The 15483-nt window shown below is 40.7% G+C and overlaps 1 protein-coding gene across 7 annotated transcripts in view; it reads right to left on the reverse strand.

Moving 5' to 3' along the window:
- Positions 1-15483, reverse strand: part of FARS2 (phenylalanyl-tRNA synthetase 2, mitochondrial) — a 619002-nt gene that overhangs the window by 530705 nt on the left and 72814 nt on the right. For 4 of the 7 annotated variants that reach the window (XM_053904930.1, XM_053904933.1, XM_019419837.2 and 1 more), the window contains exon 3: positions 222-278. The exons of the other annotated variants lie outside the window; for them this stretch is intronic. The gene's annotated coding sequence lies outside the window, so the exon portion shown is untranslated. The remainder of the gene's footprint in view (positions 1-221; positions 279-15483) is intronic. 7 annotated transcript variants of the gene reach the window in all.

The raw sequence follows: 15483 nt of genomic DNA on the forward strand, positions 1-15483 counted from the left end.
CCGCTGCTGAATGACAAAGAGGACCGCACTCGGCATACCCATTATGAGACTTAGCATCAGGGAAGAAAAATAAATAATGCACCAATCTGGAAATTTCTTTAGCTGCTATATTCAAGCTGGAAATAGATTTGCTTCAGCGCTCTGGCACGCAGTATGCCAGCAATTCCTCTCCCCTTTGTCAAAAGGAAAAAGAAAAACCCTACAGACTTTAAAATACCCACCAGAGCTGCCAGCTTACAGGGGGATGAAATAGCCAGAGGAACTGATATGCCATATATCTAGGGAATAGAAAAGCAACAGAGAAACACTCTTTTCAATATAAAAAGACTAGACAAAATTAAAAGAAACATTTTAAAAGTAAAAGCCATTTTTGAACAATGCTCAGATTTCTCACAATCTGCACCTGCGGGATGCATGGGAGGTACAAGGAACCAGATGTTTGCAGGGGCTTCTAACAAATACCTTCCTGCAGCAGAATGGCATGTCTCTCCACATGACAGTCTGAGGAGGCAGGAAAGTGACACAGGAAATCTGTCTGTGGTCCATTCTCGGTGGAAAGTCAGTCTGACTCCCTGTCAACGGCACGTGGCAACCTTAGCACCTGTCCTCCCAGGAGCAGGACTGACTGCACCTCGGGGGCCACGAGCCAAGCCCAGAGAGACAGAGGAAAGGTAGATTCCATCATTCGTCACGCTGACTTGTTAGAGAAACAGCTAGGTTTCCTCTAGCACTGTTTGCACGCAGTGTATCATATACCTATGTTTGGGGTCCCTGAGCGTGCCCTCCTCATACACTGGTCAATGGAAATTTGCTCCACCAAAATGGCTCAACTGCTCCTTCACCAGTATGTTCACAAAACGTGCGAGTAGCAGCCCGAGAACTAAGAACGGGAAGGGATGATGTCTGAGAGGTGAGAGGGCCCGCGTGTTCACACAACAGTGGAAAGGAGCTGTAACACACACCTTGGTAGAAAATCCTAGTTTCTTCCCTGTGGTTACCACTAAAAAGAGCAGTGATTGGCAGGTAAGGGAAGAGAAAGTAGAACAGATTATAAATTAATTGGCATAGAGAGCAAATCCCAGAAGGAAGTCGCCTATTAGTTTCAAGCAAGTAAAATGTATATGCATTATCCCTACTCTTTTCTGAATAATTTCACAGCCCGGTACAATAGGAGCTGCTGTCACTGCAGAACCAGAGTCAGCCGTGCGAAGTCCTCGGTGAGGAGCTTCTTGCCTGCTCCTCCCTAAGGCCCAGCAGTAACGCGACCTTCCCCAGCCTGGTCATTCCGCTCTGTCCTCCGGGTGACTGACAGGAAATCCCGGCAAGACTCTGGATGACCGCTGCTCTCCATCCTAGATGTTCATATTTCAACAGAGACTCATGATGAAAAGTCTGTAAGACTTAAAAGTATAACTTGCTACTTATGTAATTTTGCCTATAAGGAAAGCAGCAGGAGGTCTTTTGACCATCTCTTAAACCATTATAGAAAAAGAACTCTACCCTCATAAGGCCAAGCCTTGGTACCTCTATTGTGCAGAGCAGGGCAAATCCAAGATGGCACGGAAGGTTGCAGAAATGCTATTCTATCCATCAGAACTACATCACTTTAATGACTCAGGAGGTGTTTGAAATAAGTAATAGAACATAAAGAAAAAATTTCGTTACAAGGAAAACATTACAAATCAGAGGAAAACTTTCTAGAATTTTCACATCTTATGATAATTAAATTATATGCCATAATCTAATCCTGTGAGTATATCATCAGTACCTCTATCATACTTTTAATTTTCAACTAAAAAACACACAGATGCTTTAAAAAACAAAACAAAGCAAAACAAAAGACCCATTTAGAAACACAGAATTATTGTTGTCTTAAGCTAATAAAAGTAGTAACACCCCAACTTTCCAACAAAATAATAATTTCTGATAGGGATTAGAGAAGATGGAAGCTTTCGCATATAAAATAATGGAATTAACCCAAAACAACCCAAATACTGACTAATAACAAAGGAAATCAAACTCCCACCATCATCTCTGGAAGCATTTCTGGGACTTGCCCTCTGGATACAAATTTTTTTTATCTTCCAATAGAGACAAAACCCAAAGCAAAGCAAGACCCACAGCAGACCAAGGAAGGTGAGTCCTGCAGGGGTAGCACTGAGAGAGACTCCGTTCCTGGACCTCACATCTCCAGGGAAAGCACTAGAAGACAGTTTCCACCAAAACCCACTCAGCAGGAGTCCTCAGTGACATTTTAGCTTACTTCCCCCCTCACCGTCAAAACCAAACCAAAACAACCAAGAAAGAATACCAGTTAAAGCTTTAGTTCCTCATTTAAAGCATGCAAATCATCTAATTGTGAATTCAAACAATGGAAAAACCAATCTGCTCACTTTCTGGCAACAACAGTCCTTTTTAATGAGAACATGCTCTATGCTCCACAATGATATCACTAGGAATACCCACTGTTCAATGTGTTGTATAATCAGCTTTCCTATGCATAGGCAAACGTGTACTGTTTTTACAAAGTAGGGACTATACTGGGGCGACTGGGTGGCTCAGTCAGTGGAGCCTCTGACTTAGGCTCAGGTCATGATCTCACGGTCTGTGAGTTCGAGCCCTGCATCGGGCTCTGTGCTGACAGCTCAGAGCCTAGAGCCTGCTTCAGATTCTGTGTCTCCCTCTCTCTCTGCCCCTCCCCCGCTCATGCGCGCGCGCGCGCGCGCTCTCTCTCTCTCTGTCAAAAATAAACATTAAAAAAAAAAGTAGAGACTATCTTATATCTCCCTTTTTAAATACCCAACGTAAGTTACTGCAATCATTTTACAAGTTGTTGAAACAATATCAATAGCTACATTATATTAAGTCAAAAAAACAAATTACAATTTATTTCATCATTTTCCCATGGGATATTTAGGTTGCTTCCCATGTAAATTTATGTTTATTTACATGATTATTTAATGAACATTTGTCTGACTCACCAGATTGCAAACACCTGTGTTTGTAATTTGTGACTGTTATATTCTCATTTCACAGCAACACTTGAAATATGCTAGGTAGACTATAGCATCAGGTGAATAAATGAACGACCCTATGCTTTAATTCTTGTCTCATATCAGCCTCATCCGGAAAACATTCCTGATACATCTCAGCTATACACAGTGCTCTAGCTCTCTTCTGAAATACCCTGGACTTCTTTTTTTTGTATCTACATTGCAGAGAAAAGAGAAAAACGTTATTTGGTGAATGCTGTTATGTGCCAGGCACCATGCCAGTCATATTCAAGAAGGTCCATGCCAAAAAAGATTGCACCTTAGGAAAAGGACACACCAAAAACCTACCACTAAATTTTCAATCCAGGGACTTTCCTTAATTCTTCAGTGGCCTCACTAAGCAGTCTGACCAGAAGCAGCTCAGGTCCCACCCTAAATGCCTGGGGATGGTCTGAGAGGACAGAAGCACACTGCAGCTCAGACGGTCTGCCACTGTGGCTGAACCCTGGGCATGGAGATGTGAGCTCACCTCTCTACCTCCTGTACTATTGGGGCACATGGTAGCTGCCCAATATATACATTTGTTTGACAAATATTATTGATAATATTATTATGGCTTCTAACATCCCCTCAGGAGTCAAAACATTAAGTACTTGCATACATTACTTAGTACATTAATAGAAAAGGATTGGGCTAGGGAGAGAGGCTCTTCCAACTCAACAAGTGAACTTAAAATATACAAGAGATATTCAGCCTGAAGTCATCAGTCCACGTTTGCCCTCTAGCTCGTAAGGATTTCATGTGAGGCAGGAGAAGAGAAGAAGATCTGGATGAGGCCCCTCCAAAAGCTGTCACACCAAGGTGGCCAACTTCATGCCAAAGGGCCTACAAGACACCATTCCTCCTATAAATTGGGTTCTATACACCCCTTAGTGCTTCTAGCACTCTGGACAGTTTCATTTTTCTTTCACATTTTCAAGGAAGAATTTGTACTCAGGACCATGTCCTGCTTCAAGGACTGCAGACAAATTAATTCACAAGAAGCTCTGAAAAGTGCTACACAAAATGGCTGGTTGTCTCATCCCTCATATGACTGAATTATTCATTTAAGAGATAAGTATAGCAAAACTCAAAAGGATGTCAAAACCTGGGAGTTTCCTGGCCCCACATCTGGCCCATGGGAGCCACAGAGCACCTAGTAGAGAACACTAGCTCAGGACATGATCTCTGCCCTCACCTGCTCCACGTTATCATCAAGCTGCTTACCCTCCCTCAGCATTCACTTGCCAATTAGCTAAATGGGGATCTGTAGCTAAAATGAATTAGAAAGGCAGAGAAAGTCTTTGAAAACAGTAAATGCTACTGTCACTTTAGTGTTAATACCATTATACAATCTGCTCAAGGCAGTGACAATGCTACACTAAGACAAACACACACGAGATCCGTTCAAATCAGTGACAATGCTACACTAAGACAAACACACACGAGATCCGTTCAAATCAGTAATCACCTCCCATAGTCCATCATCAAAAGCAAACCAAGAAGGTATTAAATGCTTACCCGTTAATATTTAATAGTGTTTATTTTACAAAACCACCTCCCCTCCCCACAAACACAGAAGAATGGAGGGAGAGGAGAAGGAGAAAGGAGGAAGGTTCCAGGTACAGTCTAGTCTCTGAAGTTTCACCAGGTGTGAGTAGAGAGACTGGCCTCTTTACTCCACAGGGGGCCCCTGGAAATCCCATAAATTGCAGCATCACAGTTATTTTTGCCACAATGGTTTTGAATGCCTTAAAAATGCCAGATAGCTTGAACCCAACAGACAGACCCCACAGCACTTGGCACACTTCCATCCTCCACTGGACAAAGTCCCCTGAGGTGGCCAGGCCACATGCATACAGCTGGAGAAAGTTGGATCCACCTAGGGCTCCACCACCATTGCTGGCATTGTAGGGGGAATGAGAAGACGAGAGGGACAATGTGGGAGAGTTTTGTTCAAATGGTAGTCTTCATCTCCTGACCAGGTTGGGACTTACAGTCACCTTGGCTGTTCTGCTGGCCTTCCACACAGGCTCCTGGTCCTCATGCCACTGATTTTCTGTCTTAGAGAACAAAGTAAAGGTGGGAATGACAGCACTCTGCTGCTTAGGTTGACAGAGACACTTGTCTCCACCACACGGGATGGGAAAAGACAACACTGTTCTTGGGATCAGCCGTAGGCAGGGACTTCACAGTGACAGAGTGCCCTCCAGCTGGGGTGTCTTAGTAGTCCAAAGCCAGCAGATGGTCTTTAATTCTTCATGCCTCAAGCCCATCATTGAGTCGTGGATCTCTTCCCACTTGTAGCCCATGGACAGCATCGACTCAGGCTGCCAGGGATCCTTGTAGTCAGGGAGTGGCTCAATGGAAGACCTCAGTTCCTCTTCAGGGCCCATGTCTATCCATGAATCCCTCATAATTTCCTCTAAAATGTCTCTGTCACTGTGGTTGTAGATCAGGAATTTCTTAAGCAGGCTTTCACTCTCTATGGACATTTTAAAAAGTCATATATTCCATCCAATACCTAAGCCCACAGGTCTTTGAATTCCAATCCCTCAAAATGTAGGAAACTGGTGACCATAATAAAAAAAGGATGATTCCAATGCTCCAAATATCCACCTAGGGGGCATCATAATTATGACTCCAAAAAAATTCCAGAGAATAAGGAGGTCTGCCACAAGAGGTATTCAGCTTATACATTCACGATGGTGAACACATTACCAAAGCCAAAGTCCACAACCTCGACATTAAGGTCAACAACAAAAAGCAAGTTCTCTGGCTCTAAGTCCCTGTGGACAACACTCTTCTGGTGGTAGCACTGTACATGGACACTGTCTAGAAAATGTGCTACAAGCCTCTTTCTCATGTAGCCATGGTCCACCAAGTAATCAAATATCTCTCCTCCACTAGTAGACACCCTGACCAGGTAGAATGGTCCTGGATCAAGATCATGTCAAACAGTTTCACATTATTAGGATAATTCGAGACCTTCATGTTTCAGACTTCAAGGAATAGTCTCTGGAGGCTAGAAAATCTCTGCCGGAATCTATTAATGATATTCACAGCCACCTTTGTCCCATAATATGCTGAGTCAACATGACCTTGGTGAAGCTGCCTGGCCAATAGTCATAAGAAGCTGCTGTCAATACGAATGTCTTCATTAGTACAGATGGTCAATAAAAAAGAAAAACATAGAAAAACATAAAAAAGAAAAAAATAAGAGACTTGAAAAATAAAAGAAAAATAAAGAAAAAAGAATGAGGACAAATGAAAGTAAAATAATTTTTTTTTAAAAAAAGGAAATAATTTTAAAGAAAAAAAATAAAAAGAACAAACAAAAAAAGACAAAAAGCCAAACAGGAAAAAAGCTAACTGTGGTCAACATCCCTTAGGTCACCAAAACTCAGCTTCCTGGGTAAAAGAACCAAAAACCTTAGGGCCAACCATGGACTCCTACAGGTGCATGAAGTTCCCTAACAATGGTTCCTTATGAGGTCATAGCAAGAAATGCACCATTCACTACCGGGAATAATCCACAGTGCTTTCTCACACTTGTCTCAAGACAAATTTTTTTTAAGAAAGAGAGGGGGATTACCCCAAGAGATTCTTTTTATGTGGTTGATAGCCATCAATAGTAACTTACGAAAATTTAAAACATATAAGATGCTTCAGTGGCCTTTTCATTTCTAGTTTGGAAAGCTACAATAACATTTGTCTTTTAAAGAGCTCGTATGTCTACACTTAGTATATTCAATTCCTTTTTCTTTAAGGTCTGAGAGATTCACCTCAAAATGATACCACTGGCAGAGTGATACTATATAACAAAAATTTCTGTTACATAAGAGACAATAAGGTGCATGGTTAACATACACAGAGCTGAAGGGAACAAGACTTTTGGTATTTATTTGTTTTGGTATTTATTTGGTATTTATTTGTTCTTTGCACTTTTGCCCAGAGTCTTTGGAGGTTCTACTCTTCCATGAGCCAGAGATCCTGCTATGTCCATTTCAGTAATTTTTAAGCGTAGAGACTGAAGCTGCAAGTTGAGAAATTCACCCTTTTTAAAACTAAAAAGTCATAAAATTCCATGTCTGTATTATTCAGCATGGGTGTGGGCATGGATACTGGGTGCCAGGCATGGCACCAGTGCCTCAGGAGAGGGAAGCAAGAAGCCCCTAGACTTATTCCTTCTCTGACACTCCTCCTTTCTTTATGTAGATCCAAGTTTCTGACCTGTATCATTTCCCTTCTCTCTGAAGAACTTTTTTTAACACTTCCTGCCAGACAGATTTACTAGTGAAAAGTTCCTTCAATTTTTGAGAAACTCTTTTTCTCCGTCACTTCTGCAGGATAATTTTACTAGATTATAGCATTATTTCAAAGATATTGTGAGTTCAGTTCCAGACCATCACAATGAAGTGAATATCATAATAAAATGAGTCAAATTAATTTTTCCTAGTGCATATAAAAGCTATATTTACTGGCGTCTATTAGGTATGCAATAGCATCATGCCTGAAAAACAATGTGCATAACTATTTAAAAAACACGTTATTACTAAAAAGCGTTGACCATCATCTGACCTTTCATCAAGTTGTAATCTCTTTACTGGTGGAGGATCTTTTCTCCATGTTGCTGGCTGCTGACTGATCAGGGTGGTGGTTGCTGAAGGATGGGGTGGCTACGACAATTCTTTTTTTTATTTTTAATTTTTATTTTTGAGAGAGAGGCAGAGACAGAGCGAGAGCGTGAGCGGGGGAGGGGCAGAGAGAGAGAGAGAAGGAGACACAGAATCTGAAGCAGGCTCCAGGCTCTGAACTGTCAGCACAGTTCCCGACGTGGGGCTTGAACCCATGAACCACGAGATCATGACCTAGGACGAAGTCTGACACTCAACCTACTGAGCCACCGAAGCGCCCCTATGGCAATTTCTTAAATAATACAACAATGAAGTCAGCCACACCTACTGAGTCCTCCCCTCAGGAACAATTTCTCTGTGGCTTGTAACGCTGTTTGGTAGCATTTTACCCACAATAGAATTTCTTTCAAATTGGAGACCATCCTTTCAAACCCTGGCACTGCATTTATCAACTAAGTTATGTAATATTCTAAATCTTCTGTTTCATTCCAACAGCCTTCACGGCATCGTCACCGGGAGCCCACTTTCTTTGCTCGTCTGTAACAAGCAGCTCCTCATCCGTTCAACTTTGATCACAAGATGGCAGCAGTGCAGTCACATCCTCAGGCTCCACTTCTAATTCTAGTTCTCTGGCTGTTTCCACCCCAACTGTAGTCACTTGCCCCAATAAAGTCCTGAACCCCTCAAAGTCATCCACAAGGATGAGAATCAACTTCTTCCAAACTCCTATTCATGTTGGTATCTTGACCTCTTCCCATCAGTCACCAATTTTCTTAATGGCATGGAAAATGGTGAATCTGTTCCTGAAGGTTTTCAATTGACTTTGCTTAGAACTATCAGAGGAATCACTCTTTATGGCAGTTCTAGCCTTACAATATGTATTTGTTAAATAATAAAACTTGAAAGTTGAAGTTACTCCTTGATCCACGGGCTGGAGAATGGATGCTGTGTCAGCAGGCATGAAAACAACATCATGTTGTACATCTCCAACTGATGTCTTGGCTGACCAGGTGCACTGTCAACAAGCAGGAATATTTCAAGGGGAATCTTTGTTTGTTTTTCTTTTTTCTGAGCAGTAGGTCTCAACAGTGTGCTTAAAATATTCAGTTAAATCATGTTGTAAACAGATGTGCTACCATCCAGGCTTTGTTGTTCCATTTACAGGACACAGCCAGAATAGTTTAACATAATTCTTAAGGGCCCTAGGATTTTGGAATGGCGAATGAGCACTGACTTCAACTTGAAGTCACCAGCTGCTTTATACCCTGACAGGAGAGTCAGTCTGTCCTTTAAAGCTTTGAGGTCAGGCACTGACTTCTCCTCTCCTACTATGAAAGTCCTAGATGACATCTTCCAATAGAAGGCTGTTTGGTCTACGTTTAACACCTGCTGTTTAATGCAGCCACCTTCATAAATTATCTTAGCTAGCTATGTCTTCTAGATAACCAGCTACAGTTTCTACATTAGCCCTGCTGCTTTACCTTGTACTTTGACATTACAAATATGGATTCTTCCCTTATACTTCGTGAACCCCTTCTAGCTTCAAACTTTTCTTTAGCAGCTTCCACGTCTCTCTCCCCTTCACAGAATTGAAGAGAGTTAGGGCGTTGGTCTGGATTAGCATTTGGTCTAAGGGAATGTTTTAGCTGGTTTGATCTTCTATCCAAGCCGCTAAAACTTTCGACATATCAGTAAACAAGCTACTTTGCTTTCTCATCATTCGTGTGATCCCTGGAGCAGCAGTTTTAATTTTCTTCAAGAACTTTTCCTTTGCATTCACAACTTGGCTAGCTTTTTGGTGCAAGTGGCCTACCTTCTGGCCTGTCTCGGCATTTGACATGCCTTCCTCACTAAGCTTCATCATTTCTAGCTTTCAATTTAAAGTGAGAGACGTACAACTCTTTCTTTCACTTGAACAGTTAGAAGCCATGATAGGGTAACTGGCTTAATTTCAATATTCCTATGTCTCAGGAAATAGGGAGGCCCAAGAAATGGGGGAACAGCTGGTCAGTGGAGCAGTCAGAATACAGACAATATTTATTAATTCAGTTCACCATCTTATCCTGGCACACTTGTGGCACCTCAAAACAATTACAAGAGGAACATTAAAGATCACTGGTCACAGAGCACCATACCAAATATAATAATCATGGAAAAGTTTGAAATATTGTGAGGGTTATCAAAATATGACACAGAAACATGAAGTGAGAAATTGTTGTTGGAAAAATGGCACCAACATACTTGTTTGATGCAGGACTGCCACAAACCTTCAATTTGCAAAAAACACAGAATGTGCAAAATTCAGTAAAGCAAAGGACAGTAAAACAAGATACGCCTGTACAGACTTCAAGGTTAACTGTTTTTTCTGATTTGCTTATGTGGTTTCTGAATAGAAATCTAGTGTAATTCTTACCCTTGAGCCTTATACAGGTAAGCTATTTATCTCTTCTGGATTTACTCAAGATTTTCTCTTTTGTCTTTTTCTGCAGTTTTAATATGCTATGTCTAAGCACACATTTTTTGAAATTTGCCTGCATAGCGTTCTCTGTGCTTCCTAGATTTGTGGTTTGATGACTGTCATCAATTTGGGGAAATGTCTCAGCCATTATTACTTCAAATATTTCTTCTTTTCCTCTTTATTCTTTTGGTATTCCCAATATACATATTTTATAGTTTTTAATTGTCCTATAGTTCTTAAACATTCTGTTCTGGTAATTTTTTTTTTCTTTTTTTCCCTTTGCTTTTCAGTTGGGCAAGTTTCTCTTGAAGAATCTGCAAACTCATTGACTGTTTCCTTGGCCCCAGTCTAGTCTACTGGGGACCCAAAAGGCATTCTTCATTTCTCTTACAGTGTTTCATTTCTAGCATTAATTCTGATTCTTTCCAGAGTTTCCACCTCTCTGCTTATATCTATCTGTTCTTGAATTTTGCCCACTTTTTCCATTAGAACCCTTAGCATATTAATTATACATATTTTAAATGCTCAGTCTGATCATTCAATAATCTCTTCTGTATCTGACTATGGTTCTTCTAATGCTTCATTTGGCTCTTCAAACTGTGTTTTGCCTTTTAGTGTGCTTTGTAATCTTTTGTTGAAAGCCAGATATGATGCATTGTGTAAAAGGAACTAAGGCCTTTAGTGTGAGGTTGTATGTGTATCTGGCTAGGAGGTAAGCTGCGTTTACTGTTGGTTTTAGGTGGCAAGAGGCTAAAAATTCCTCTAGTGTCACTGTTTTTGTCTTTCCTGATGCCTTAGGCTTTCTCTTACAAGGGTTGGAGCCTTGCTGTTGATAATCCCATGTTATTATCCAGGACCATGACTGATATGGTAGTAAGGTACATAGTGCTATAATTAGGTCTCAGTCTTTTAGGGAGCCTGTGCCCCTGGACTGTGACTTTCACAAGTGTTACTCAGCTTTCTTCTTCCCCCTAAGGTGAAACCAAAAGTCTAGAATGGGCTGGAATTGGGTATTTCCCATTCCCCAAGTCAGTTAGGTTCTGTTAGGTAAAACCCAGGTCTGTTAGGCTTTAGTAAAATAGTATCTTTTATGGCAGGCTTTTGTTAAGGAGAACAGAATGCTCTGGATATATTTCAAAATGGTTTATCTTCCCCTCCTACTGCCAGAAACAGGAGAGGGCTTTTCTGAGACTCTGGTGGGGCTTCTGGAAGTAAAATTCATGAAAGCACAGAGCCCTTCTCCCCAATACAGGGCCCTGGTAGTTTTTAACTCTCACCCACAAGCCTCTAGAAATTCACCTGTTACAGTTTAACTGTTCCTAACAGTCCTGGTGGGGGAAGGGGGGGGGGAGGGGAGCAAGGGCTGGGCATGGGAGGGCTCTACTCTTGGACTTCTATTTCTGGTAAACCGTGATTCGTGCTATGCACTCCTCTTTCCATTTCTTGGGCCAGCAATTTACTCTGTGACCTCGATTCTCTCATGGATCTGAGAAGAATTGTTGATTTTCAGTTTGTTGATCTTATTTTCTCACTATGAGGACAGGACAGTGGACTTGTAAGGTCTTCACATGTCCCATGAAACTGTTTGGTTTAGTAATGTGTCATTTTGGTGATATTATAGTCCTATTTACAATGCTCAAAACTACAAAGATCTGTTTATTTCAAGTATTTTGTTTATAACATGCTATATGGAAATACTACTTGCATACAGAAAAAACACTCAGCACATATGAGTGTTTAGAAAAGCAGCTAATCCTTCCTACAGTGCCACTCAACCTAGATGTATCTTGCGCAGTACATCTGACATTTAAAAATCTCTCTGTTTGGATTACAACGATCTTTTCTTTATAAATAACTTCTAAAACCAGATGTTAGCCAACACAAATATGGCTCCATTAGTCAGTGAAGGCTGCCAGTTAAGCATCTGGATAGCCACCAGCATGCCTCTCCATAATGAAGCCCTTGCAGATGACAGAGTGAGCACCAGCAGTATATGCTGCTTTATTTCTAAGGCACAACTCATTCGTTGATGCCATGCAAGGCGGCAGGAGGCAAATGATTTCATTTCATATGAAGCAGGTTCCTATATGGTTGTTTATCATGGTCATTTACCTCTGAACATGCATGTATAACCAGCCCATCATAAGTGTGTTAGGTGTTTGGGTGCCCTCTATTCCCCCTTTCTCCAAAAATCATCTTACTCTTTAGAAACAAAACATTCTTTTCAAAATAATATGCTGCCAATGGTGTATCTTGATGCTTTGGGAAATACATGTTTTGTTGCTAGTATATCATTCTTTCTTTGGAAGATGGGGAGAGCTATTACTTCACCGCAAATACTTAAGAACTTACTATTTCTCAAACTGTGGAATGTTTTTTTTTCCAGATTATATTTTCATAACTTATCTTAGCTCCTTCGTCTTACCATTAAATGAATTTCCCTTCTAACTGTAATTTCTGGCTTCAAAACTTATTTACCTCATTAAATCTACAGTGAAATTCATTACATGTAATTTATGACTTTAGAATCACATTCACATCAACAGACCAAAATGTCACACAGTGTTTGATTTTACTACGGGGTTCTGCAGGTGTCGCAAACATGTAAAGAGATGAGACAACTATCCACGAAGCTATGATAATGGGGAAAGGTCAGATAACACATACATATAAAGGAATACTCACCTTGTCTGACATTGTCCATCATTACATGGAGGTCTTAACCCTTATTAACGTTTGTCCAAGATTCTCATAACAATATTAGTTGATTATCTAATATTCAGGCAGACTATTCCTTTATCCCAAAAGATTATTCCTAAAATCCAAATAATTTAAATGAACGTAGAAACCTTATGTTATGAAAGATTCCTAAACCTCTTCAAAACCAAGAATCCATCAGCAAGATCATCAACCACCAATTATCTCCACCCACAATTTGCCAGCTTTATCATTTCAGATTTTTGTATATTAGATTTTCCTGAAATAGAGCACAACTGAACTTTTGTTACACAGATTGTATTTCTTTCTCAAAGAAATCCAGATTGCTATATAAAAGTTGCCTCAAAAATTCTCAAGAATCTTTTCAGATAAAAGTAACATAAATTCTCAATTCAATTATATGAAAGAGTAATGAAACTTATATTTCCCAAACTGAAATATAAGCTTTTTAGATGCCACTGACCCACAGGGCCAACAGGCCTTCCATGGATCACAAATATGGGGACAATCCCCTTACTCCATGGCTTAATGCATAGAAGATATTCAAGATCATTAATCATTAGAGAAAAAACATCCATTCAAACAGCAGACAAGATATAAGCTCTAACTGAGGAGAAATCAGACTAGAGGAAGTTCACCACATAAGGTCAGTGCTTAGTAGAAACCCAAGAGACTTCCTCAGCTATTCCTTGGAAGGAGAATCCAGCAGTGCTGGTGATCCCTGCCGAAACACAGAAACGACCTACCCCTTCCCCCACATCATCCCTGCTTTCCCTGCTCCCACTGGCCTCAATCAAGTGATAACTCTGCTCTGCCCCACACACCCCATCCCGCCCACCACAAGTTCTACTGAATCCATCTCTTCAATATCTCAGGGATCCATCTTCCTCTTTCCATCCCTACTGTCATTGCCTCCATCAGGCCACCTTTATCTAAGGGACCCTTGACTACATTCCCTTAGTCCAGTCTCAGCTTTCTCAATCTATTTTCCCCCAAACAACCAGCAATATCTTCCAAACTACAGGTCTGATCAAGTCACTCTACTGGTGATGCACCTGGATAGCTCAGTTGGTTAAGCGACCAACTTCAGCTCAGGTCATGATCTCATGGCTCATGAGTTCGAGCCCCACGTAGGGCTCTGTGCTGACAGCTCAGAGCCTGGAGCCTGCTTCAGATTCTGTGTCTCCCTCTCTCTCTGCTCCTCCCCCACTCACACTCTCTCTCTCAAAAATAAATAAACATTAAAAAAAATTTTTTTTAAGTCATTCTACTAGAAAAATCATTTAGTGGCTCTTCCATACCAAAAAATGTCTCTGTGGATAAAATCTTTATGCCTCAGCATAATTATACAGACCTCCATAAATTGGCTTGGATGTTCCCAAATTTTGCTACACATAGAAATCTGGGAAGCTTTGCAACTTCCAATGTCTTGGCATACCCCATCCCAACTAAGTCACAATGCCTGCAGGCAGGAGCCAAGTATCAGTATTTTTTCATTTCCAAGTGACTCCAAAGTCAACAAAGCTTTGGGAAACAATGCTTCCCTCTAGAGATTCACCTCCTACAACTCTCTGACTCCAAGCCACAAACTAGCCTACCTGACCCATTTTCTGTTTTTCAATAATCCAAGGCTTTGCTGAGGCTATTCCCTGTGAACACTCTTCCCTCAGTTAAGACTTGTACAAATCAATGTCCTAAAAGAGCTCCCAGTACATTTTAGCAGAGTCCTTAAAGAATTCTCTATCAGAAATTACTTTCTGGGGAAACAATCAACAAAACTAAAAGGCAACCTACTGAATAGGAGAAGATATTTGCAAATGACATATCCAATAAAGGGTCGGTATCGGAAAAATACAAAGAACTAATAAAACTCAATACCCAAAAATTAATCCAATTAAAAAAGGATAGAAAACACGAACAGACATTTCTCCAAAGACGACATACAGATGGCCAACAGACCCATGAAAAGACGCTCCATGTCACTCATCATCAGGAAAATGCAAGCAAAACTACCATGAGATATCACCTCACACCCATCAGAATGGCTAAAATAAATAAAAAACACAAGAAACAGCAAGTATTGGCAAGGATGTGGAGAAAAAGGAACCCTCATGCACTGTTGGTGAAAATGCAAACTGGTGCAGCCGTTGTGGTAAATAGTACGGAGGTTCCTCAAATAATTAAAAATAGAAATGCCATATGATCTGGGAATCGCACTACTGGATATTTACCCAAAACATACAAAAACACAATTCAAAGGGATACATGCACCCCTATGTTTACTACAGCATTATTTACAATAGCCAAATTATAGGTGCATCCCAAGTATCCATCAACAGATGAATGGATAAAGATGTGGTGTATGGTACACACACACATAGGAATATTATTCAGCCATAAAAAAGAATGAAATCTTACCATCTCCAACAACCACTGAATCCAATGGATGGAGCTAGAGTACACTGCCAAGTGAAATAAGTCAGTCAGAAAAAAACAAATACTATATGATTTCACTCATATGTAAAATAAAGAAACAAAATAAATGAACAAGGGAAAAAAGAAAACAACAAGAAACAGACTCTTACCTGCAGAGAACAAACTGATGGCTACCAGGTGTGGAGGTACAGGAGAGAGGGAA

Source organism: Panthera pardus, unplaced genomic scaffold (assembly GCF_024362965.1).
Source record: "Panthera pardus isolate Hobbes unplaced genomic scaffold, ASM2436296v1 HiC_scaffold_17, whole genome shotgun sequence".
NCBI classification, from domain to species: Eukaryota; Metazoa; Chordata; class Mammalia; order Carnivora; family Felidae; genus Panthera; species Panthera pardus.